The following is a 26,338-nucleotide window of genomic DNA, read 5'->3' as shown; positions in this document are numbered from 1 at the left end:
TACTCACGGAAGTCTCAATAACGACAAGTTTTTCTGTCTAAAAATTATTTAAAACTCTGGCTTGCATGCAGATCAGTACACAATCGAAGAGCTTTCTGGGAATATTTAATCAAGAATAAACAACAAAGAATGCCACGTCCTCTAGGATACATCAGAAATATTTGGATTCTGGTTTAGAGTACTTGTAAGCCTGACGCATATTGTCAAATAAGTAATCCATAAACACAAGGAAGAAGTCAAAGAGGGTTCACCTCGAAATTAGCACCGACAACATACCAGTTACTTTGACATTCCATACGAGGGTTACGGATATTTCCGGCGGAACCAAGTTACAGTCGGAAATACGTCTGCGTTCGCAGGCTATAGGTGGTGTTTCGTCGGCGAAAAGCGGGAAACTTAGTGTTCAAGTAGCCGAGTTGATCAAAAGCCGGTTAACGCTAACCCAAGATTAAAAGTTAACCGAAGAGTTGATTTTTCTTGTATCAAAATGTTTTTAACTGTTTATGTTTTGTGTAATTTGAGATTATTCAAACTCAAAACTGAAGAACAAACAATATAAACAGAAAACCTCACCGAAAAGTTACAAAATTGAACTCAAAATTCTCGCTAACCTTGGGTTAGCTTGATCTGGCTTTGAACAACCCGGCCCAGGAGAATATGCTCCTGTGCATAAGGGGTATACCCTGGCCTCCCCGCTGAGATCTCCAATCCTTTCAGTTTATTTAGACGCAATATTCAGTTAAGATGTAAAATTTTTCTTTGCCCTCCTAAGTCTAGTTACCATCATTAAATTGTTGGAAATGTTGGGATTCCATACCAGGGACCTGCTGCATAATCCCGGGTGCCTAATCCTATTTCCCGTCCCCTCCCTGCACCCCCCACCCCCTACTCCCGGCTGTTTCCCAGTGATCTCTGCGAGTGTAGTTCGTCTCCTCCATTTTGGCACATGTGCAAGAAAAATGGTGGGAAATTTAGTGTTTCGGAATTTCACAGGTTAGCTCCTTGTTTGAAACCGGCTTGAACCAGTGATGTTACTTGATGTGAGACATAAGCTAATCTGCTTTACATTTTCGCTTGTCAGAGTCACGAGATGGAATATGGAGACGGTTGTCTGTTTGTTGACAACCTCTGAAGACCTCCAGACGAAGGTATAATTATAAATTGGTTTACAATGTGATTTCCTCACTGGTTGATATAACAAATACTAGGATAGATAATAAGCACATAAACGTTGCATGTGAAACCCATCAGAATTTATTATGGCTTTCTACCATGTTAGAGGAACATGAACTGACAAACTTGCAGCATTGTACTTGTGTGGGTGGAGATGAGCTTGTTTACAATCCTGTTTACAATCAGCTTGAGCTTTAAAGTATGGCGCTTAATTCCAGTGCATCGCCGTTGAAATCAAAGAAAGAACTGAACACAGAATCAGCCAGTCTGACCTCCCGACCAAACCTCCGACCGACCGTCATTCCACAAACTTCACCAAAGAGCAGAAGTCGCTAAATGTCTCTCATCTGTGAAGCTACCGATGTCAGGTTTCTCTCTTTAATTTGGATGAAAGAAATTGGCCGATCATTATGGCGAAAAAAGGTTTAGTTTTGTTTTAAAAATGTAAATATTGCGAAAGGTTTTAGTTAATTATGGTTATTCAGCTTGTTTGTTGACCTATTTCATCTCACGTGATGTTACTCTGGAGAGTTGTTTAATTCAATTCCACAATTCAGCACCTCTGTTTTACGTCCTTGGTTGTGGAACATTTCCTGATACATTGACTGAAAAAAGCATCTTTCTGGACCAGAACTGATGGCGTAGTATTGTGACAAATTAAGTGAAACACTGAAGACATGAGAAGCAAACTTTCACCTTCCTTCACACTGTCCACCCCACTTAGGAGCAAATGGCCGACTCTACCAAGTACTCAAACTGTCAGGATCAGATAAAGTTTCCCAGGATTTCTCAGTTGGAATATTTCAGAGGACATCAGAAACACACACCTTCTCAGAGGCAGAACTTCCACAACCCAGCAGGGACGTGATTGGCTAGATTTGTGTCTTGGTGTCTGTGCCACCTTCTATCCTGGAATTAAATAATAATCTAACATTTTTAGTAGATACATGCAAGCTCATTAGCAATATAACTAAACTAATGAAGAAACAAATGGCTGTTTGTTGGTGATACACGTCCAGACCAAATAGTCTGTGAGGGTGTGTGTTTAGGGTACCAAGCAAAAAAAGCCTACTAGCTTAAATAAGAAAAAAGTACAAAAAACCTACAATTTGTTGAGTGAATTAAGTACTGAAAAAAACTTAAAGGAGGCCTAAAGGAGCACACAAAATATGACGACTTGCAACACCAAGAAAGAACCAAGAAATCTGGACAAATCAATTTAAATTAAACTGCTGCTCATCAACAGTCTGCATTATGAAAGTAATTCATGCTGACACTGATCCTTTTGATCAGGCTAAGCAAAAAGGATTATTTAATATACTTATGTATTTAATATACTTATGTGAAAGAATAAAAGATGCTGAACTCAGTTAAATGATCTTGCTCTCCATGAGTGCTCGTAGCTCAGTGGATAGAGCGCCTGCCAGGTGTTCGGGAGGTCATGGGTTCGATTCCTGTCGGGGACTCAGAATTTTTCTTCGTCCCACGCTCGTGTCAGGTTGATTAATTCACCTTCACGTTTCATTACCGAGCTTAAAATTCACCATCTTTATTAACTTATCAATAAAAGATGCTGTTTCTAGATTAAAATAAAATAAAATAAAATAACGGAAAACAAGAGAAACTAGTGACAAGTTAAACGTAAAATGCAAACTGTTAATCTAACTTTTGTCTAAAGTTTACAAATATTATCATAAGCCAGTAATAACTGAATCAAAAATTGAGAAATTGAAAATGACATGAAAATAAGCCTTTCGAAAACAAAAATAGCCCTATTCCAAAAAAAAAAAAAGCATTTAGGTGTTAAACCAAAATTAATTTTGGCTAATTCTTCAATGACATTACCACTCAAACTTTTTTCTGCAATCAAGTAGTGTCATATTTAAACGTTTTGGTGAGTGTTGAAAGTAATTAATAAATTTGGTGAAGAAGATAAATAAATTATGATAGAGTGGCAACAATAAGACTGTCACTGCGCCTACATAGAGCTAGTTCTTGTAACTTTTGCAGTGCTTGAAAATTTTATGTAAAAAATTTTAAAATTTTATGTAATATCAGTTTGGGCTAATGAGCTTGCAGATCCACTTAATATACAAAGTAAACTAAGATAAACAAAGGAAGCATTAACAACTATGACTACTAAAAGTGTTATAAAAATAGGAAAATTGGTAACACTGCAAAAACTAGTAAACTGCTAACTTTTGAAGTAGTCCACTTCCAGTGGTTTTGACAACTAAACTTTGAATGCAAAATGACATCTGTTTTCCCAGGCCAAATTTTGGAGACGAAACAATTTTTATCCAAACAGATATAAATTTCAATGAAAAATATTTGACTGACTATCTTGAGATTATTCAGTTTATAATGTCGAATGCTTCCCATGCGTATGAGTTAAACAATCACCATCAAGCTGCCACGCACTTAAAAATTAATAGAGAAAGCAATTGAAAAAGTAAATAAGTCAGCAATTCAAAAATAATTATTATTTTTGAATTACTCATGACTGTCTGACGTGGCGTGTAAATTTGCGTGCACAGTAAGGATGCGCAGAAACAATTAGCGCGAACGTCCTTAAGTTTAATGTACAGATTTTTAATTAACGGACCAACTGAGCGTGCAAACAAATGAGGGAACGACTAAGCGAATGAACGAATCCGTGCTGTTCTTAGCTGACTGAGTTTTATTTCTCATTTTGTATCAGGTGATAGCGTATGGCATGAAGGAGTATGACTGGTCGTTAGGTGATACGATGAAGTACGTCAAAGCACGAAGAAGTGTTGTGCAGCCGAACGCAGGATTTCGGAAGCAGCTTATTACGTATGAAAGAATTTTGATTTCGAGGTAACTGGCCTAATTAAAAAAAAATAATCCAACCACAGGAGAACTCGCTTTAAACTGACAAGTACGTTTATCCAAAACGCCAACAAACGTAGTTTGGTAGTGACGCAAATCGTTTTTGTAGGAAGTCGTACAGGCTACGCCAGCTTGTCTGCCAATACACCCATTCAATTGTCATCACTCCTGACTCTCAAAGCGACCCGCAGCAACGAGATTTTTGCAATCTAGTATCTAGACTTCCTGCTAATTGTCTTTAGGGTTTTTGTCGAGTGTCACTCCACAAGGTAGTGGTCTAACCTTGAAAGATCCTGCAGTTTATGGACTTACTCGAGTTCACTGTTTGTTTTTTTTGTGTGGTTGTTTTAGCAAACGGCGTGACCATTGGGCTGATGTAGAGGTGTCAAACAGCGCCGCAGCTGTAAAGAAGCGGAGAGAAAAGTCTTCGAACACTGCTGACGAGACTGACAAGCAGCCCCAGACGGGTCCTCATGTAGAAAGCGTGGACACTGTTGGTAATGTACCGATAGAAACTGAGTCCTTTTTAAAACACAAGGAGTAGTCCGACGACAGTATCAAAGAACTCGGTGTACTTCGGGCGACTTCGGACAGTACAGGTGAGCTCGTCGAGGGAAGGAACAAGGCGGAACGTGTGCCCTCGACGAGTGCCCTCAATTGGTCCGGACCCAGAGTCGACCGTTGAATCCAGTAAAGACTTCGCTACAAAGAGTTAGTTCAGATCCTACTTTGTCAAATGATGACCAAAAGAAGAAAGGAAAGGATAAGGAATCTATCGGAAACTTTCGTAGGTCATGCTCTTTACGAGAGCGTGGAACAAGGAATTACAAGAATTGGACTCGAAAGCTAGGTCCGCAAGCGACGAAAATCTCAAGGACTTCGAGCGAAAAAAGAAGCAAATTCTGGGCTTGGATGACCCAGAGACGAGCGATTTGCAAGACGTAAAGAACACTTTTGAAGGTCTCCGACCGAGCGACTTGCATGGTGTACTTGAAAGCGGATTTGTCAAACGGTATTCGAGAAAGTTTGAAGGTGTCAATGACGTGCCAGAGCTTGGGGGTAATGCTGCTTTGACGTCGAAGGATGAAGTAGGGGTTGAGTGTGCGCCTGTAGAAGGCGAAAAAATCACCGAAGAGGAACAAGACGAGAGTATGCCAAACGAAGAACCCGAACCGGGCGTTGTAAAGAAGCACAAAGAAGGATACGAATTGAAGCATCGGGAGAGTTTGAAAAGGCGGGCGTTGCTTCGGCGAGGCGGTAGTGATGAAGGGAAAAGCCCGAAACAAGAAGGAGACGAAGTCGAAGGCTCTCTTGCTGTTGATGCTGGTTCAGAATTAGTACAAACCGCAGGAGAATTGGAAGACGAGCTTAGAGGTGTTAACGTCGTAGCGCTTGTTAAAAAGGTTAACGAGGATATGAAGAAGGAGGTGACTGTTCGGAGAATATCTGCTTCGAAGAAAGAACAAGATCCGCGAGCATATGTTGAAAAAGCAGGGGAACGAATGAAGAACGCTCTGGTTGATGACGAAGACGGAATCTTGCCGAAAGATAAGAACACTGTGGCTAATGAGGTAGACTCTGAACAGATCAGTGAACAGTCTTTTACTGGGAAAATCAAACTAAAAACTCGTGTCTTTGTACTTGAGGAAGACTCACAGGATTTGCCGTCAACGATTCGCAGTCAACAGGAACACTGGAGAGCGATAACAATGGGTTGACAAGCCTACACAACTCCTATCCACGTGTCATAGCCGCTTTGAGAGTTTTGCTCGAACTAGTATATCTTTGAGGATCTGCCCCCTTTTTTTTTGTATTGTACGATAGGGGGATCTTTGAATATTTCGCTAAGCAATGATCCTGTTTTTAGGAGGACATTTCACCAGAGTAGAGCCGTTAGAGGTCATAGGTCTGCGTGGTTTCCGCTGTTATCCGCGTGTAATTTGTTGAGTTTGACACCTCTGTTTTTGGTCACGTGCTACTTTTTTTGGCTCATTTGATTGCAAGATATGTTTTAAGCTCTCTAAATATTAGCTCTGGAGGGACAAAGTTTGAAATATTCCGTGAGCATGTTGGTTACTTGTATTTTGTATTATTACGTCGGGCCCGGCTGTTTGATTTATTGTTGCAAGTTATGCTGCTTGTTATCACGGGTGTCATTTATCTTTGTCCGGCTTCGCCAGAGATAGCTGTAGCTTTCCTTGTTGAAAGCTATGAGTCTGTCTTAAAGAGACGTTCTTATGCTTCTTGGATCAATTTCATCGAGCTTTTTGTCCTTCCAGTTTGTTCGTTCTGGAACTGCAAATGTAGGTGTTCACGCGCAAGTCTGTGGACTTTTTTGCGTGTTGTTTATGATATTGTGTGGTTTTGTTCAGGCAAAAGCTCTGAATTTAGGAGTTCTTCCTATGATTGTTCATCCAGCTCCACGTTGTGGTTGTCATTGCTTTTATTTGCGATGCTGTCAGGTTTCTTGAGACTGTTAATAGTCTCTATTTTGTTAGGAGGCTCGTAGCCTTGTAGATCAGGCAAGACCGCGGTTTCGATCCTTCTAGATCTCATCAGTTGCCGATAACAGGGAGTGGTAGAGACCAATGCTCGGTAACACTCCGCACCTGGCATATGTTTTTGGTATTATATACTCGTTCGGCGGATCGAGAATTCTTGATTGTGATTGGTAGTTTTGCCACCAGCGAATGGTGAGCATGAAGTCTTCAGGATTTGCCGTCAACGATTCGCAGTCAACAGGAACACTGGAGAGCAGGCAACCGGTTGTATTGACGCCGTCTGTTGCGCACAATGTGAGTGCTAGCGTAGAATCCGTTATTGAAGGGAAGCTACAACCTTTGGACCAAGAGGAGTTAGAAAAAGGAAATGGCGACCAACAGGCCAGAGAGGTCGATGAAGAAGTAAGTTTATCTGTATCAAAGGGAAAAACAAGGAGCCCGGACGCCTATACGGAGCAGGAAAATCGTGCTATTTCACAAGATGGCACAGAGCCTTCAGAGATTACTCTAGAAAAAGCAGTAACGTCTGAATTGCTAGAGGACAAACAAGACGAACAGAGTGAACAAAATTCAGAAAACATTGTTCAGCAAGGTGTAGTGAAACGACACAAACTGTTAATTGAAGGAAAGCTGCAGCCGTTGGAACAAGAGATTGAAAATAGTGTCGAGAGACCAGATGGACAAGAAAGCCATTTTGCAGTCGGTCAGAAAACATCTTCATCTCTTTCAGAAGGTGAAACGGACAGTGCAGCCCTCCATATAGAACGGACAGAGGTGAATGTCGTACAAAATATGAATTCTGGTATGGAGGCCAAAGAGAAGAGTAATTCAGAAACAGCAAAGCCCTTTGAGTTGTCCAAGGACGGGCAAAGCACAGCAAGGACGGGCAAAGCACAGAGGGCGGACACGACATAGACAACGTCCCTCCGAAAGGTCTTGTCAAGCGTCACACGTTGTTAATCGAAGGGAAAATAACGCCTCTTGATCAAGAGTACGAGAAGAAAGTCGAGAAAGAGACTGGAAACGAAACTGAACGTACAGTTGACCAGGACGCATGCGCATCTCCTTTGAAAGGGGATAGACGTGTGGCTACTGATTCACAACAGGATGAGCTGAGCGCCACGCAAGCACTGAAAACTGGCGCCTCGGGAGCACAAGAAACCTCTGCAGTGCCGGAGGATATAGAAGACAAGGGAAGTGAACAGGATGCGGAGAACGTCCTTCAGAAAGGTCTAGTGAAACGCCACAAGCAGTTGATCGAGGGAAGGCTACAGCCATTAGATCAAGAGTCAGACAAAGATGTTGAAAAAGACGATGGTAAAGACAGCGAGTTGGTTCTTGACAAGGAGGCCGTTCTGCCAGTTGAAGATCAAGGACAACTGCGATATCAAATCGAGCGAACAAGTAATTCGGAAGTTGAGCAATGTGCAGAAGAAAACCAGGACAACCAAAGTGTGTCTGGTTTGGTCAAACGAGAAAAACTGTTTATCGAGGAGCGCCTGCAAACTACATCGGCGGAATCCAAACAAGAGCTAGAGCAGGAGTTGGCGGGCAGTGACATTACCGTGCTCGAAACTGTTGATGCAGAAGATGGTTGTCAGGAAGTCGACACAACGGAAAAGCGAGGCGAGGAGATCGAGCAGATAAAGGGAGAAGGGGAAGAGCACAGTGAGTAAAAGAACAGGCTCAGCATTTGGAAGGCATCATTCGTGTCACGCAGGATGGGGAAAAGGTTAAGAGCCAAACATCAAAAGATGGTGATCCCAAGTCAAGCGACGAAGCTCCGAAATTTTTCATAGTTCCACGCGCGGGTTCTGACGAGAATATAGATGAAGGAAACTTTGAAATGTTTTTTTTTTTAAATGCAATCGTTTGAACAGACAAGATTTCGTTGACCACACTTGTGTTTTCTACGTACAAATTTGCAAGAGAATTACGGAATCAATCAGACAAGACTTGAACTCACGAGTCACTCATGAAATGATTGCATTCTTTTCTGACGTTATTTTTCAGACTCGTTTGCGAAAATTAAGTTTCCTATGTAATATTTGTGAAATACAAAACAACTTTCAAATTAGAAATTAGGTCGTCATGGACAATATGAAATTTCACCCAGTATTTTTGAAACCATCGCTGAACACGTATTTGAAACACTAAGATTCGGGCAGGAAATTTAGTGTCACCTTGGTTTCTCAAAGAAAAATTTTCAGCCAATTTTTTAATTTTGCAGAATTTAATTTGATCGATCAGAAAATCATGTTTATCGAGCGAAGTTTCGTACACAATCATATATAGTAATATTTAATTGAGTTGTCAAGTCTTAAATAAACTATTTATTGTGATTTTGTTTGTTCACATTGTTTTACAGTAAAACGCAGTCCTTGATTAAGTTTGGACCTCAACATGGTATCTTTCTGCCAGGGGTGGACCATTACACCTTTCAGGGGTGGGGCTGGGCAACTTTCTGGGGTATGAAATTTCTTTTCTCACATTTAGGTTGTGCATGATTTTTTTGGTGGACAATAAATCTTGCTGGATAGTAGAAAGCACTTGCTCGATTTCTTGCTCGTGGCTGTTCTTGTACGATTTTCATGACGAGATTCATGAGACTCTGAAATACCCAGCAAGACATGGGTTCAAATTTCTGGTGACGTTATGGTGTTTGTGCTAATCAGATTACAAATCTGCCATTACTGCACAATTTGTGGGTGTTTGTGGTGCATGAGCCGTTTAGCACGACTGAATAATTTGATGCGGTAAACCAGATCACCAACCATATATGGCCTGGTTAACAAAGTTTAAATAGTTAATATCACAACCAGAGGCTTCGCTGTATATGCATCACGCGAAATTCGATCAAAGAACGGGTGGCGCGAACTAGAGCATGGCAAATCCATGTTCTGTTCGCCTCTATCAATCAAATTCGCGAACCGTCGCTCGATCCTAGCCAAATTTGATTCGCCGTGCCCGAATGGTTTCATAAACCACGAGAGTTCATCGAAAGTGATTCCTTTCCATTTTTCAAAGCTGACATCGTAGAAGTCCATATTTTTGGACCATCGTGGTTTCAATCTTCGAGAAAGAAAGACAGTTATTGTTGCTACTTTATTCGGAATAAGTTGACGAGTGTTGGAAAAAAGATCCTGGATGCCGATAAAATACCGAATTTCAAGCGATCGAAGCTCGAGATATTTTTCGGCGGAGACACGCGACAGCCGAAAATACTTCAGCATTTGCAGGCTAAGTGATACACGGCTCTTTGTGAGACGCTCTTAAGCTAAATTGCAAACACAAAAAATGGGTCGCACTTGGAAAAATTAATCATACTTAGAAAAAAGGGTCATACTACGAAAAACGGGTAACATTTAGAAAAGTAGATCACACTTGGAAAAATAAGTTAGACTTGAAAAAATGCGGTTTGGAAAAACGGGTCACACTTGGAAAAAAGGAACACACCTGGACAAATGGGTCACACCTGGAAAAAATAGGTCACACTTGGAAAATGGGTCAAACTTGGAAAAATGGGTCACACTTGGAAAACTGCGGCACACTTAAAAAAAGGCGGAAAATTGGAAAAAATGCGGAACACTTGGAAAAACGTGGCACACTTGAAAAAATACGGCACACTCGGAAAAAATGCGTCACACTTGGATAAACACGGCACACTTGGAAAAATGCGTCACAGTTGGAAAAATGCGGCACACTTTTAAAAATGCGGCACACTCGGAAAAAAATGCGCAACACTTTTAAAAATGCGCCACACGCGGAAAAATACGACACACTTCAATAAATGCGCCACAGTTTGAAAAATACGGCACACTTTTAAAAATGCGGCACACTCGGAAAAATGCGGCACACTTGGAAAAATGAGCCACAGTTGGGAAAATGCACCACACTCGGAAAAATGCACCACACTCGGAAAAATGCACCGCACTCGGAAAAACGCGGCACACTCGGAAAAATACGGCACACTTGGAAAAATACGTCACAGTTTGAAAAATGCGCCACACTTTTAACAATGCGCCACGCTCGGAAAACTGTGGCACACTTGGAAAAATACGTCACAGTTGGAAAAATGCGCCACACCCGGAAAAATGCAGCACACTCGGAAAAATGCGGAACAATCGGAAAAATGCGCAACCTCTGGAAAAATGCGCCAAAGTTGGAAAAATGCGGCACACTTTTAAAAATGCGCCACACTAGGAAAAAAGCGGCACACTTGGAGAAATGCGCCAGAGTTGGAAAAATGCACCACACTCGGAAAAACGCGGCAAACTCGGAAAAATGCGCAATACTTTTAACAAAGCGCCACGCTCGGAAAAATGCGGCACACTTGGAAAAAGGCATCACAGTTTGAAAAATGCGCCACACTCGGAAAAATGCGGCACACTTTGAAAAATACGTCACAGTTGGAAAAATACGCCACACCCGAAAAAATGCGGCACACTCGGAAAAATGCGCCACACCTGGAAAAATGCGCCACAGTTGGAAAAATGCGCCACACTTTTAAAAATACGGCACACTCGGAAAAACGCGGCACACTTGGAAAAATGCGGCACGGTTTCAAAAAATGCGCCACACTTTTAAAAATGCGCCACACTCGGAAAAATGCGGCACACTTGGAAAAATGCGTCACAGTTTAAATAATGCGCCACACTTTTAAAAATGCGCCACACTCGGGAAAATGCGCCACACCTGGAAAAATGCACCACAGTTGGAAAAACGCGCCACACTTTTAAAAATGCGCCACACTAGGAAAAATGCGGCACACTTAGAAAAATGCGTCACAGTTTGGTAAATGCGGCACACTTAGAAAAATGCATTACAGTTTGAAAAATGCGCCACACTCTTGAAAATGCGCCACACTCGGAAAAATGCGGCACAGTCGGAAAAATGCGCAACACTTTTGAAAATGCGCCACACTCGGAAAACTGCGGCGCACTTGGAAAAATGCGGCACGGTTTGAAAAATGCGCCACACTCGGAAAAATGCGGCACACTTCGAAAAATGCGCCACAGTTTGAAAAATGCGCCACACTTTTAGAAATGCGGCACAGTCGGAAAAATGCTCAACACTTTTGAAAATGCGGCACACTCGGAAAACTGCGGCGCACTTGGAAAAATGCGGCACGGTTTGAAAAATGCGCCACACTCGAAAAAATGCAGCACACTTCGAAAAATGCGCCACAGTTTGAAAAATGCGCCACACTTTTAGAAATGCGGCACACTCGGAAAAATGCGCCACACTTTTAGAAATGCGGCACTTTCGGAAAAATGCAGCGCACTTGGAAAAATGCGGCACGGTTTGAAAAACGCGCCACACTTTTAAAAATGCGCCACACTAGGAAAAAAGGGGCACACTTGGAAAAATGTGTCATAGTTTGAAAAATGCGCCACACTTTTAAAAATGCGGCACACTCGGAAAAAAGCGGCACACTCGGAAAAATGCGGCACAGTTCGAAAAATGCGCCACAGTTTGAAAAATGCGCCACACTTTTAAAAATGCGGGACACTCGGAAAAATGCGGCACACTCGGAAAAATGCGCCACACCTGGAAAAATGCGCCACACTTTTAAAAATGCGGCACACTGGGAAAAATGCGGCACACTTGGAAAAATGCGGCACGGTTTGAAAAACGTGCCACACTTTTAAAAATGCGCGACACTAGGAAAAAAGCGGCACACTTGGAAAAATGTGTCACAGTTTGATAAATGCGGCACTTTTGGAAAAATGCATCACAGTTTGAAAAATGCGCCACACTTTTAAAAATGCGGCACACTCGGAAAAATGCACCACACTTTTAAAAATGCGGCACACTCGGAAAAATGCGGCGCACTCGGAAAAATGCGGTACGGTTTGAAAAATGCGCCACACTCGGAAAAATGCGGTACGGTTTGAAAAATGCGCTACACTCGGAAAAATGCGGCGCACTTGGAAAAATGCGGTACGGTTTGAAAAATGCGCCACACTCGGAAAAATGCGGCGCACTTGAAAAAATGCGGCACAGTTTCGAAAATGCGCCACACTTTTAAAAATGCACCACACTCGGAAAAACGCGGCACACTTCGAAAAATGCGCCACAGTTTGAAAAATGCGCCACACTTTTAAAAATGCGGCACACTCGGAAAAATGCGGCACACTCGGAAAAATGCGTCACACTAGGAAAAATGGGGCGCACTTGGAAAAAGTTAGTCAAACTTGGAAAAATGGGTCACACCTGGAAAAATGGATTTCTCCTGGAGAAATGGGTTATACTTGGGAAAATGGGTCACACTTGGAGAAATGCGGTAATCTTGATAAAATGCGGCACACTTGGAAAAATGCGGCATACTTAGAAAAATTCGGCACACTCTTAAAAAATGCGGCACACTGGGAAAAATGCGGCACACTTGAAAAAATGCGGCACACCTGGAAAAATGCGATACACTTGGAAAAATGCAGTACACTTGGACAAATGGCTTACACTTGAAAAAATGGAACAGACTTGGAAAAATGCGGCACATTTGGAAAAATGGGTCACACTTGGAAAAATAGGTAACACATCGAAAAATGGGTCACACTTGGACAAAATGGGCCACACTCAGAGAAAATGAGACATACTTGAAAAAAGGTGTTTACACTTAGAAAAATAGGTCACACGTGAATAAAAGGGTCAACCTCGGAAAAATGGATCACACTTGGAAAAAAGGGTCACACTCAGAAAAGTGGATCACACTTGAAAAATGAAACATACTTGAAAAAAGGCGTTCACACTTGGAAAAATGGGTCAAACTTGGAAAAATCGGTTACACTTTGAATAATGGGTAAAACTTGGAAAAACGTGTCACACTTAGAACAAAAGGGGGAACGCTTGGAAAAAAGGGTTTACACCTCGAAAAATGGATCATTCTTAAAAAAAATGAATGACACTTGCAAAAATGGGTCACACTTGAAAAAAAGGGTCACATTTGTAAAAATGGGTCACACTTGTAAAAATGGGTCACACATAGGAAAATAGGTAACGCTTGAAAAAAAGGGTCACACTTGGAAAAACAGGTCACACTTTAAAAAAAGGGGTCACACCTAGAAAAATCGGTCACTCGGAAAGATAAATGACACTTGCAAAAATGGGTCACACTTGGAGAAAGGGTCACACTTGGAAAAAAGGGGTCACACTAGGAAAAAGGAATACACTTCGACAAATAGGTCGCTCTAGGAAAAATGGGTCACACTTAAATAAAATAGGTCACACTTAAATTAAATGGGTCACACTTAAAAAAAAAAGGGTCACATTTGGAAAAATGGGTCACACTTTAAAAGGTGGATCACATTTGGAAAAATGGACCACACTCTTCGCTCGCGGACTTCGCTCGCGGAATTCTTTATTTCGCGCTAAACGACTCACTTCGCTCGCCGGATTTTTTTCCGCCCTCGCTGGGAGCCTGTTTGCAGGGTATAGCTGTAGCGAAATTTACAACGAGCAAGCAGCCGTTGAATACAGAAAGCGTATATTTGTGTTTGTTAGATACCAAAGGTATTTCTAAAGATGCCACGCATAATTTTGAAAGAAAGGCAACTATTTCGATTTTCGGTTTTAACCAAATAACAATTAGATACGAAAATCTCGTAATTTGAAGTGGAACTGAACCGTAGCAGTGTTTTCCCCGCTTTGTTAGGTGTTAATTTATAAACGGAAACATTTCCGTGTGATCAATTTTACGGTTAAAAAAGCAACACGGCTCAGTTGAAAGCGAAAGACCCGACTGTTTTTCCGTTTTGACAGTGAAAAAGCTATCGCGAGTAAGATTGCTTTATATATAAGTCTGCGTGCAGTGAATTAGCGCTATAAATGTTTCCAGAAAACTGAAAGGTTTTTAATTACCTTGATTATGTTTCCTGAGTGATTCCGTTGACAGGTAGATGCCGTCTTTAACACGTTTCTTGTCAAGAAGCATCAAATTATTTTTACCCTGCAGTTAAGTTGGCTTGGATTAAAACTAGACCCCCTCCTGACTTTTCGCCATTCACTAGCGCAAAGTCAGTAGGGGGCAGCTATTTCAGAACTCACGAGTCTCTTCGTGTTCTTTTTTCTGAGCACTTTTCGTTGTGCAGGAATGTTATTTTGGAATTTGTTCAACTCCCATATACATCCCCTCAAAAAAGATGTTAGTGAGGGGATTCAGAATCGAGTCGACGTAAAAAAGACTTTACTTTCCCTAGTGGAAGAAGACTTGGTGGGCTCGATTTCCGCCGCTTTCTCGAGTCCGGTCTACGTTCCTTCCCGAGTTCGGGGGAGGAGCGCGGGCTCCTTTCCCGAACAGCGGCTGGTAATCGAGCCTAAAGACTTGGGTGCTCGGACGAAAGACTTCCATATGCTCGTGTCCGAAAAGCAAACAATGTTTTCTATAATTTTTCACAGTCTGCTAGCTTTTGGGAAATAGTTTACATCTTCACTGCCACAATAGCCACTCAATGCCGAGCTACGGATAAGTAATGAGGAGGAGGGTGGGAAAAGCTTTTTGCCGACAGTGCCAGCAAAACTTCGCGAAAAGATGGAATAAAATTGGAAATCATGACTTAAATAAGTTGATGACCGTCTTTAAGGACTAACTATGGTTTAAATGGCCAGAATAGGGTGGTGAGAATGTCAATCAATAGCGCGGCATGGATTCGTGACTATTCCAGCAGTGAAGTTATTTATGGAAAAAAAACAAAGAACACTGAACTGTCGTTTAGCACGTTTATTGGCCCGTTTAAAAACGAACTATTAGAGTAATATGATTATGCATGAGCGCATGCGTTAATGGCTGCAAATGGGTCTCCTACCCTATTTCATCACTAGACCAGTACCAAGTCCCGCGCTCCCTGATTCTAACCCCTCACCGAAGAAAGGCAAAGGGGCCTGGGGACGAGGAAGATACCTTCGCAAGCACTTTTGATACAACTAAGTCACGGGCGACGGATCTTGAAAATCGTGGCATTTGTTTGTCTCTTGGAATCTATCCTTATTGTCATCCTTTTATAATGCGGTTGGCTATTACTTGGTTGGTTTTCTTCTACTCTGGAAAAACCTTTTATTTTTGCACATCAGAAAAATAAAAATGCGCTACATTGCTTCTTTGTATACTTATAAATGAAAAAGCATTCAAAAACTGACTTGAATATAATTGCCAGAGAGCTTGCTTATTGGTCTCGAGACTGCTGTCATTGCTAACTCTGCCATTGCTATATTTCGTACATTTTTCGAGGAAAAATGATAAACTCTCGGGCTAGTAAATGCCAAGACAGAAAGCTATAACATAGCACTGACCGAAAACCATTACAAAGGAATCGGTTGAAAAAATATTCTTCAAATGTTTCTACAAACGTTTAGTTTTGTAAGCAAAAAGATATTCATAAACGAAAAAATATTGTACTTCCTATTAGATAGGACTTCCCTCAAACAGTTGTTTACAACCTAATTATATTATCTCTTAACCTCCAACTACCTCAGTAAACCCGAGTATATTGTAAAAGTTGACTTAAGCTGAAATACAACGGGCTTTCTGTCTAACATACCACCATTACTGCACACTATACACTACATCGGCAAATATGCTCAATTTTCGTTCGGCTTAAAGGCCGTTCATTTAAAAATATAGCCGCTATGTCTGAATATTGGTATATTTATTAATTCTATTGTAAGTACTTGGTCTATGAGTGGAGCTCTGAGAGAACTCCCTGTTAAAGATTTCCAGAGAAGTCGAGGTTCATTTTAGTTTTTGCACTTGATAGTCAGAAGCCAGCGGTTCACCATGGACTTGTGTCGGTGTCGATGGCCACACGGTTTAATATGGCATAGCTGAGGACAAAGGAAAAATAACATTACAAAATGCATCATTACTTCAATGTAATTTGACTTATCGCTTTAACGTAAGCACAATGCAGTCTCGACTCGCCTAAATACCGGTTCATGAAATAATGTACAGTATCCAGAGATCTTACAGTTATCGTCAATATTTCAAAACCTGTAGCGCAACGTCGTTTCCAGGGCGAGATAACTCGACGGAAGAGCAAGCGAAGTGTGATTACTGGACTTAAGAGACTGGGACCTAGTGTTTGCTGATAGGTTCCCTGCTAGGTTCCCAAGTTTCCTCCGAGCAAATAGAGCGTTCCAGTTGAAAATTCTATAGCGATTGGTTTAAAATAAGCTCGCGAAATTCTTTGTCAACCAATCAGAAGGTAAAACCAAAACCAATCGCGACTCGCTGACAGGTTTTCCCGCGCTTCGCGTAAGCTTTACATATTTGCGTCGAGTTTTGATTGGTTCACTGTATTGCTTGTGTTCTTTGTGACTGGCTAGAGAGTGATTACGTTGACTTTCTTTGCTAACCTGAGCTTTTCCTTTGCAATAGAGGCAGACGAGTAGTCAGGATGGAACAGCGTACTAGCGCACGTGGAGGCACGAGACAGGCTGTCCTTGTCTCCGCCGGCTTTGGCCACAGTAAATGGAGCAGGCAGCCTCTTACGTCCCGTCACAAAAGGAAGGAATCGACTCCGTTCGTCAGAAGTGAACTGGGTCAGAACTGTCCCAAGATGCTTTACCGACTCCGACGATTCGTTTAAGTCATCACCGTATTTACCTACGAAAAAAATTTACCAACGTTTGAAGTAACTGACCCGATTAAATGTTGTAAGAGACTTACCCCACCGAAATAAATAGCTCAATCACGGCATATATATGGTACACTAAGGCTTGCCTTCATACCTAGCTAGCTTAACGGGACAGAACGCAGCTCAAGTTTTGGTCGCATGAAACGACTGTGGGTATTTCTACTCCTACTGAATGAAATTTAAGTCCATGGCAGGGTACCCCCTTCCCCCCGCCCCATACCAGTTTCCACACCAGGGTAGAGAGAGGCACTAAGGGTTTAAAAAGACTCTCTCCCAAGGGCAGAACCCAATGACCCCTGGTGCTAGTGAAGCCGGACCACATGGTACGGAGTCGAATGCACCCTCAATAAGTTATATTCGTATTGACCTGGAACTAGCTTGCAATGGGGGGTTGGGGGGGGGGGGTCATTAAAAAGAGATAAATGTCATTTGCATTTGAAAAGACTCCCCACATTAGCCTCAGTTGCAAGCTAGTTCCAGTCCGATACCGAGAATACGAATATGGTCTGTGAAGCCAGCGCGTCTCCCACCTTGGAAATTCTTCATGAAGGAATAAATGACAAGCCAACAAAACAATTATATTTCTTATGACATAAACAACCGTGTTGTTCTTATTGGCGAACTTCAGATAAATCTTAAAAGTTTATCAATAATCACCAAAGGGAAACACTTACAGGCTGACTTAAGCTGAGCGACAGAAATCTCCCGATCTCCACAGACCCCTCGCGCCAGGTTAGTCCAGGTGAGAAGACAGAGCACAGACTCGGGGATAACTGACATCAAGCCCTCTCTGATTGCCTGAACCTACAAGGAAATAACAACATGACAATCAAACCATACCTGCTCGTAAGCATACGTTAACGTTTAAAGACATAATGGTCATCGCAGTTATGTACACAAGTGAAGCAGCTGTGAAAATAAAGCTTGACCTCTGCGAATACCGATGTAGTGCTCTACCAACTAAGTTATCAAGCTACCTGAGAGGTGTTCACGTTGCGAGTTCGTAATATACCCGTAGATGGTGAAGAATGCAAGTGAATACGTGAAAGATCATATATTTGAACTGCGACGAAAGATGTGAAGGCAAGAATGATCATCAATGATCAATCATGTCTGTACATCTTTCTACGCAGTTCAAATATATAATCTTTCACATATTCACTTGCATAACTTAAGATAGCGTTATCACATCCCAATCCTATAGACCTGAAGCGCTATTTTAAAATCACCACTTACAAACTGGCAATTTCCTAGCATTGCGTGATCCTTAATTAGTTAAGTCAAAGATACAAAGTGAAAACACAATGGCCAACATACACCAAAGACATTTGCAGCGAGCAGTAGTTACCATTATTTACAGAAATTTTACCGCGTTTAAATCACGTTTTTTTTTACTCTACCTATCTACTTCACAAACACTCTTCAAACTGTATTATCCCTGTTTAGTGAATTCAGTCATCCGGGCCTTTCTCACTAAGCTAGTATACTCCTGTCTCTCCTCAGACCTCACTACTCTCCCCTCCCCTCCTGGAAGTAACTCCACACGCCGACCGTCACTCAACACAGTGGAGAACGTGCACTCGTTGCCATAGCTACTGAGGTATGACGCTTCATCTTGGACTTCTAGTTCACCTACGATAAGAAGTTAAAGGAATACCGTGAGCTTAGAAAATGCTTCAGGGACCAGTGAGTTACTTTTGTTCGACAAAAGCACCACGAAATCGTTTCAGTACAATCTGGTCAAACGAACGTAGCATGTGTACAGGAAACTGCACAAGGACAAATTTAAAAGTCTCTTCTCCCCATAGTACAAAAGAGCCAAGAGATAGTCACAGGTTAGGCGGAGAATTTTGCCTCGAATTGCAGAACCTTTGGCACGCTTCTGTGCGGAACACAGCAAAGGCAGACAACAACAACAAAAGAGGAACAGAACGCAAATTGTGCGCAGCTGTGACACACATTGCGATGTATCATGCTATTCAACGCGTCTCGCAAAAAGATCAAAAGCGCGCAAAATAAGGAAACAAGAAACAAGTTGCACAACTCATAGCACACGTACATGTGATGGCGTATTTAGTTCCCTCAACTGCCCACAGAAGTTAACGTCTTGTGAACCTATCACACCACCTGTCCACCTCGAGAAGCGACAGCACCCACGCGCGACGAAGTTCCCTGAAAAAAATCGCGCGTGTAGCGCGCAAGTTGCAGGACAAATTATTCCTTGCAACGGTCAACAGTGTCAACATGTCTGCAGAGATCACGTGTTACTCTCACCTGTTATGTGAACAGCAGCTTCATCAATGGCGACGTAGTCCTTTGCCCACGTGACATGCTCTCCAACAATGAGCTTCCAAACAAAAGGAGGGAACGCCAGAGTGAGGCTCTCATCACTGCGATACGCTCCTCCCATGAGGACCCCTAGCCAATGGAACAAGTGCAGAGTGTCACAAGAGGGATTGGGAATGAAACAGTCCAGAAAATCACCAGTCTTCTCCTAAGAAAAATCATACCGCGAATATTAACACTCTTTTATTGGCTGACTGACTGACTGACGGACTGAATGACGGACGGACGGACGGACTGACTGACTGATTTGACTGACTGAATGTCCGATTGACTGACTGATGAGTGCCAGCCAGCACACTGACTGACTGACTGACTGGTTGACGGACGGACAGACGGATGGACTGACTGACTTATTGACTGACCGACTGACCGACTGACCGACTGACTGTCTACTGATTGACTGACCAACTGACCAGCCAACAGACCGACTGACTGCCCGACTTATTGACTGATCAACTGACCTAGATTTATATTCTATTCCAACCTAAATTACTCAATGCGGCCAAGAAGGAGTGTACCTTGTGATTAGGAGTTCTGATCAGATATGGCAGGATCTCTGGTATGCGTTCTTCAGGAGGGCACAGCTCGTCAACAAGTTCAGCCAAAGAGTCACGAAAACCTCCACCCTAGTGTGGAAAGGGAACAAAGTTAAAGAAAAAATGTCTGCTAACACCAAGGGTTGATTTCTTAAAAGATGTTAAGAAAGCAGTGGTTTTGACTGGATTTAGAAGACACATGTCTGTTGGGTGTCTGTTGTAAAAATTCTCCATCAGACCACAAACGGTGAAAGCGTTTGCCATTTCCTTTCTACAAGTTCTGCAAAACCTAACTAAGCCTAAGCCTAACTAAGAATCCCATTAATTTGCATCGACCCACCTGATCAATTATGCCTTCACCTACAAACTTCACTTCCCACCATTGGCCATACTTCCTCTTGTTCCAGCTACAAAGAAACGAACATATTCTTTAACATCAGTACAGGTGCACTCACCTTCAAACTCATACCCTGGGACTTGTTCGAGCGTGTTTTCCCGCGGTTGGCAAAGGGAACTTGATTTCCCGCGCTTGGCAAATGAAACTCGTTTTGCCGGCACGTTTTCCCTCGATAAACACCCAACGCTTATTTACCACCAATTTTACGTTTACGTGAGCCCTGATTCGTTTATTTGTTTATTTTCGGCCAAAGCAATTGGCGCTATAATTATTTTGGTCTTCGCTCACAACAGTCACTAAATAAACACAAAACCAAGCTTACTGACCGAAAATGAGCCTTCTCCCCTCTCAGCTCATGGTAAACCTGTAAGAAAACACTGTTCCGCGACTCAGCATGGCGCTCGATCAGCGGTACTCGTCTATCCACCATTATCACGGGCATGTAATCAGGAGCCCACAGTTCAGCGGTGTGTAACAGCTCTTGAACCAAGCGCCACCGCTGATTGCAGAGCGGCAACAGAAAACGCATTTTTAGCAGTAGCGATGATAAATCGTACGCACAGAGTTACTGCTGTCATTTTCCTGCTTGCTAGAAGAGCTGACACTCCATTTTCGAGATGACCCAGCTGACTGGTCTGTAATTTTAGTAGCCGGTTGCGCCGAGGAACTGGACTGTTGAAGTTCAATTTTCTCCTGCCTTGAGGCCTCTAGTGAAGACTCCACCTTCTGTTGAATAACAGAAAAAACATAATTACTTCACAAAGCTTAAAGGCAGCTGTATTTACTTTACATTTACTTTACATTGGTGTGCAGTTCCTGCACACCAATTGAAAACTGTTCACATACCAAAGTATGTTTCGTTCACGAGAGAACGTGCGTTATTTTGAGCCCGCGCGTGCGCAGATATGCATGAATCATAACAGTTAACTTATTTGCACATTTTATCAACTTTTAGCAATCAGCCTTCTTGTAACGGTTACCGTAGATTTTGAGTTGTAGTTCCGTTTTGCTGTAAATCTCTTGAGTCACCGGGTAAGTGTTCGCCATCAGGCGTCCAACTTTGCTTATGTTTTTCTTTCGTTTAGTTTCCTTTAGTGTTCATGCCTTTGTTAATATTTCTAGATTTCGAAGTAATCATCGATAACGAATGGAATTAAATTGTTGTGATTCAAGTGTCGAATGATAACGGTGGTAACGGTGAATTGTGCGGGGAGTGAAACAAAATCTTTATTATTGTAAAGCTCATTTGAGTATGCATTAAGTAGAGGCTGTAAAATATCATTTTGATTCTGAGTGTGCTTTACAGCAACAAAAAGCATACGGATCTTATGCAACACAATGTAACCAATCACAGCAAATAATTTATTTTTTAACTAATCAGAAGCTTAACCTGTGACTTGGCTTGTGCGTGTTTTCCCGCGCTTGGCGCCGATGGCATGCTTTTAAGTCTAGCTCTGATTGGTTCATAGCGCTTTTTGATTTTGTTATGATTGGTCAGATACGATCACTTGATTTAGATGTCAATGGAAAACTGCAGTAGAAAACAGCTCTATTAGGCCTTTTCACAAATATCCGGATATTTTATGAGATATTTGGAAGTTTCCGGGATATTTAGAAAATATAAAGATGTTTAGAAAATTTTAGTTTATTCAGAAATATTCATACCTTTTTTAGCTTAGCCCTGTGTTTTCCTCGCTATTTTCTCGAAACACTACTCAGTTCTATGCCAGAAACAATCCAGGTCAGCAATGTCCTACTCCAAAAATGTATTCACTAAAAGCGCTGAAGCAACAATTTCCAAAATGAAGGATGCTGGCAATATGGAAAGTTGTGAAAATTTCGGCCAAAGTGAATCAAAATCAATGTTTTTGTACAACAAGACTGGGAGATTTTTAGAGCGTTTTTCGAGTTATTTGGAATGTTCTTTGATATTTAGGAGATTTTTAGAGAGTTTCCTGAAAGATATATAGGCGATTTTACGTGATATTTGTGGAAAGGCCTAAGCTCTATCAAGGACAAAATTAACTTTGTTCAAGACCTTGGCTAGCAGCTTCTCTTCCTCCTTGATTTTCTTCAACAGCGCTTGCAGGTTGTTTTCGTAATGTTCTTGTTTCTGTTGTTTAAGCATCAGTTCGTTCCGCTGCAACTTCGCATCAACAATGTCCATGTCAACAGTTAGTCCTTGTGGAGGTATCTCCTACTCTCGAATGCTGTGAACTAGTTGCTTTTGTTCTTCCACAAAATGTATCTACCAAGAAGCAAAGGACAAAACAAATGTTAAAGGCGAAATCTTAGACAGCGTCCACACTACGCCGGAGAAATTTGAAAACACAGCTTTATTTCTACGGCTACGTAGACCTACTGTCCACACTAATCCGTCACGAAAACAGAGCTTTTCGAAAACGCTCTACAAACCGGAGGAAGTTGAAAATGCCGGCTTTGCGTTTTCGTGTGGACGGAGAGCATTTTGAAAACGGAGCATTTCAAACACAATGGCTTCACGATAACCATGTGATTTTCCTGACCGAGTTTTCCTCAAATACAAATGCAAAATGACCGGCGATTGTTGCGTTTTCAAATTCCTCGGGTGTAGTGTTGACGGGGCTTTAACACATGCATGACATTGAGTACTCTCAGGTTCAAAAGATGGAACATGAGGGATTTGAAGCTGATAAGAAATGTTCTGCACATTGATGGATCTCGAAAAATTCAAAAAGCACCTCCGCAACACCCAATAACAGGGTTGCTGTCACATGTCGTTCTTGAGAAGACACGTGACAGACTAATTATAAGTTGCCTTTTATTGTCTGAAAAAAAAAATGTTATGACCAAGTTTAAGTTGATGCTAAACCATTTAATTCAACCAGGACGCAAACATGACATAGAGAGCTTAAACAATGACGACGGCGACCCCGAGGACATAGCCTAATAAAAAAAGAATTTACATTTTATCTTTGAATTTTCCAATTGTCTAGATCTGCTCAGTTCACCTATTGGTCTCAGAGCTTGCTCACGCTAATTATGTGACGCCAGCGTTGAATTTCAAATGAAAATACGAAAAATTAGCCGCCTCGTTCTTGTTCTCCAAAATACATAGAACGTAGTCATTTCACGTTGTCCTTGTTCAGATGACGGTAAAGAAATGTACAAAGATTTACAACGCACATGCACTGCCATTGTTCTGCTAATTAAACCTTTTGTTTGGTGGCATTCTCATTGTCGTTGCCGTTGCAGTTTGCTTAAGCTCTCTAATTAATCATCATCAACAGGTGTACTAAAAAGATCTCCCCAAATTTCACCAGATGTGTCTGCTGGACATGGCCAAATCTTGGTTGGCCCTTGTCTGATGTCAAAAGACTCAGGGCTGTTTTGAGTCACCTGTAGCCTTACAAGATCTTCACACCCGTAACAAACTTGTTATTTTATGGGTGAATGGTACCAGTGAAAGGCAATTTCACCCGTAACAACAGCACATGGGCCAATCAAGCATACTCAGCCGTAACAGGTTACAGCCAATAATGACAGCTCTGTGACTGATAGTTTTTGCAGCACTGTAATGATTGACAATGAATAAAATCAATAGTAACCATGAATAAATCCATACATGAAATTAGTTCTTATGACATAAATGCATTTTTTCACCTTGTTCTTCACCGACCTGAGTTGCTCCTTGTACCTTTCAAGGGATGTTCCTGAGGCTGTTGTCTTTTTGACAATCACCTCCTGTTGGTGATTAGTCTCATCTTTGGGTGAATCATCAGCTTTCCCCTCCACGACACGCTTTGACAAACCTTCTTTTCTCTTTGAAACTGGAGTCAGGCTTCCTCTGGACTCTGAGAATAGCCACGATGACACGAAGGAGGACTCCGAAAAGGAATCAAGCTGGAATTTATTCGGACAAAAGGTCTGGTCTCTCAACATAGAGGGCCCACTCACGAGATAAAGCACGGAGTCAAGAATCTGAGCAATTCTAAACAGAGCAATAGCCTGGTAAGCTAACTGCTCTGGAGAGAGGCCAGCAAGACGTAGATGGCTCATGGTACTAGCCTTGGAAAACAGTTCAGGTATGACACTTTCAGCCTTGAACCAGCCCAGTTGGATTGATGATGCAAATATGTAACTTATGTTAGCAAATTGATACAATTCATTCAAATGATGAGCAATATAGAGGTATCTAGACAAATCTTCTGTATGCCGTAGACACATCTGTACATTGATTTGTCAGATTGCCCAAGGTTCTCTTAGTTAATTCACCTTCCTGCTTTTATGATGAGAGAGAAATTAATCAGTATAAGGACTGATGGTTTGGTCTTCATTGGACCAAGTAGAATCCTTTAACTGCATAGACCTTTACAAAGGTCATACACTCTATGCACTTGCTGATTTACATGGCTCATCCCAATTTTTATTTAAGTCAAGAGGAGGGAGAATGGGCAACAATTTGGTACTGTAGCGAGTTAAGGTAAAGTCTGCATCGTGCCAAGAGGTTGATTTTGCCAGAGCTCACCCATGTTATTGTACCTGTACTTAAGAAATATTTCTACCTCCCCCAGATGGGATGCTAGTCCAAAGTAGCATTACTCCCAGCATTAAATTCGCCGGTACCCATTTATACACCTGGTTGGAGAGAGGCACTGTGAGAGTTAAAGTGTCTTTCACAAGAACACAGCACAATGTCCCCTGGCAGGGCTCAAACCTGAACTGCTCGATCCAGAGTCCAACACGCTAACCATTAAGCCACTGTGCCTCCATATCAGTCATGGTAAATTTAGTAATCCTTAATGACCACTTACAGGTTTCCAAACAGAAAGTGAAATAGATACTGTTCATTTCTACATATATATACCGTATGTATGAGCCAAGTGGGACCCAAGTGGCCCAACAGGCTGGAGCTTTTCCTGGTTTCTGTTGCATGAAGTGACTACTGACAAGTTTTCAATCTACTCCCCCCTGGATGGGATGCTAGTCCATCGCAGGGTTACCCCCAGCATTAAATTTGCCGGTACCCATTTGTACACCTGGGTGTAGAGAGGTCCTATGAACTTCGCATAAAAAGCGCACAAGACCAAGATCATTGTTTATGTCCCAGCCTTTTGAAGGTACACTGGATAACCTTTCCATGTGCACTTTCTCTAAGTCAATAAGTACATTAGTATGTCGTGGGCCATGTGATCCAGATGACGTGTTTGAAGCTCTACATTCATTATGTATACTTAGTTGACAAGAAGAATCTTTGTCTGAAAAAGACTTGCAAGACAATTTGTCAAGTGGTTGGCTGTCACTTAATGTACTTGGGTGTTTTGTAGTGTTGCATAGCCTTGTTTCCTGAGAATTGTTATCACTTGCAACAATTGAATCATTAGCAAGAGTACTTGCAATCCTCCTCAAGACTGCGACCTCCCGCCGCCATGTTGGATTCTCTTTCGTTACCAGTTTCTTTCGCGTAACGAAAAGTTCTCGCAAGGAAGACCGTTTTACACGGGAACGTTACGCGGGATCCCGTTATTCACGGGGAAAAGTCGAGAAAAAATTCGGGCGCCTAAATTTTTCCCCGCCCGTTTAGACTCTCCCCTTCCCCACTAACTGCCCCTGGGTCTCCGAGGATGATCTCGCGTCATGCTGGGTGTTTTATTTCTCTGGTTGTTCATAGCCTGATTAAACTAACCCAGGATAAGCGAGAGTTTTGATTTGAGTTGGTAACTTTGCGGTGAGGTTTTCTGTGTATTGTTTGGCCTTCTGTTTTGAGTTTTAGAGCCGCTTTCTACTTCTGTTTGTGGAACTATGCATTGAAGGATTCATATTGGTTAAAGAGAGGCTCGTCCATTAATTTTATAAGCTGTGAAGGATAAGATGTTGCACCCAAAGGAAAAGTTAAGAAAAGAATAAGAAACATCGTAAATG

At 41.9% G+C, this 26,338-nt stretch overlaps 2 pseudogenes across 2 annotated transcripts; one reads left to right on the top strand and one right to left on the bottom strand.

Moving 5' to 3' along the window:
- Positions 1–567: 567 nt before the first annotated feature.
- LOC149118537 (uncharacterized) lies at positions 568–8,869 on the top strand (annotated as a pseudogene). Its single transcript, XR_016206753.1, has 6 exons — positions 568–993; positions 1,082–1,148; positions 3,875–4,014; positions 4,378–5,741; positions 6,714–7,301; positions 7,379–8,869. The product of XR_016206753.1 is annotated as an uncharacterized LOC149118537 (transcript).
- A 6,362-nt stretch (positions 8,870–15,231) lies between these two features.
- Positions 15,232–24,643, bottom strand: LOC110043538 (E3 ubiquitin-protein ligase HECTD3-like; annotated as a pseudogene). Its single transcript, XR_016206725.1, has 10 exons — positions 24,080–24,643; positions 22,476–22,685; positions 20,764–21,163; positions 20,381–20,447; positions 20,023–20,130; positions 19,433–19,652; positions 18,576–18,790; positions 17,833–17,962; positions 16,878–17,127; positions 15,232–16,346 (listed from the first exon to the last, which is right to left on the bottom strand). The product of XR_016206725.1 is annotated as an E3 ubiquitin-protein ligase HECTD3-like (transcript).
- Positions 24,644–26,338: the final 1,695 nt, after the last annotated feature.

This window comes from Orbicella faveolata, unplaced genomic scaffold (assembly GCF_042242905.1).
Source record: "Orbicella faveolata isolate gen_17 unplaced genomic scaffold, um_ofav_v1 contig_1, whole genome shotgun sequence".
In the NCBI taxonomy this organism is placed as follows: Eukaryota; Metazoa; Cnidaria; class Anthozoa; order Scleractinia; family Merulinidae; genus Orbicella; species Orbicella faveolata.
This window is presented reverse-complemented; position numbering and strand designations above follow the sequence as displayed.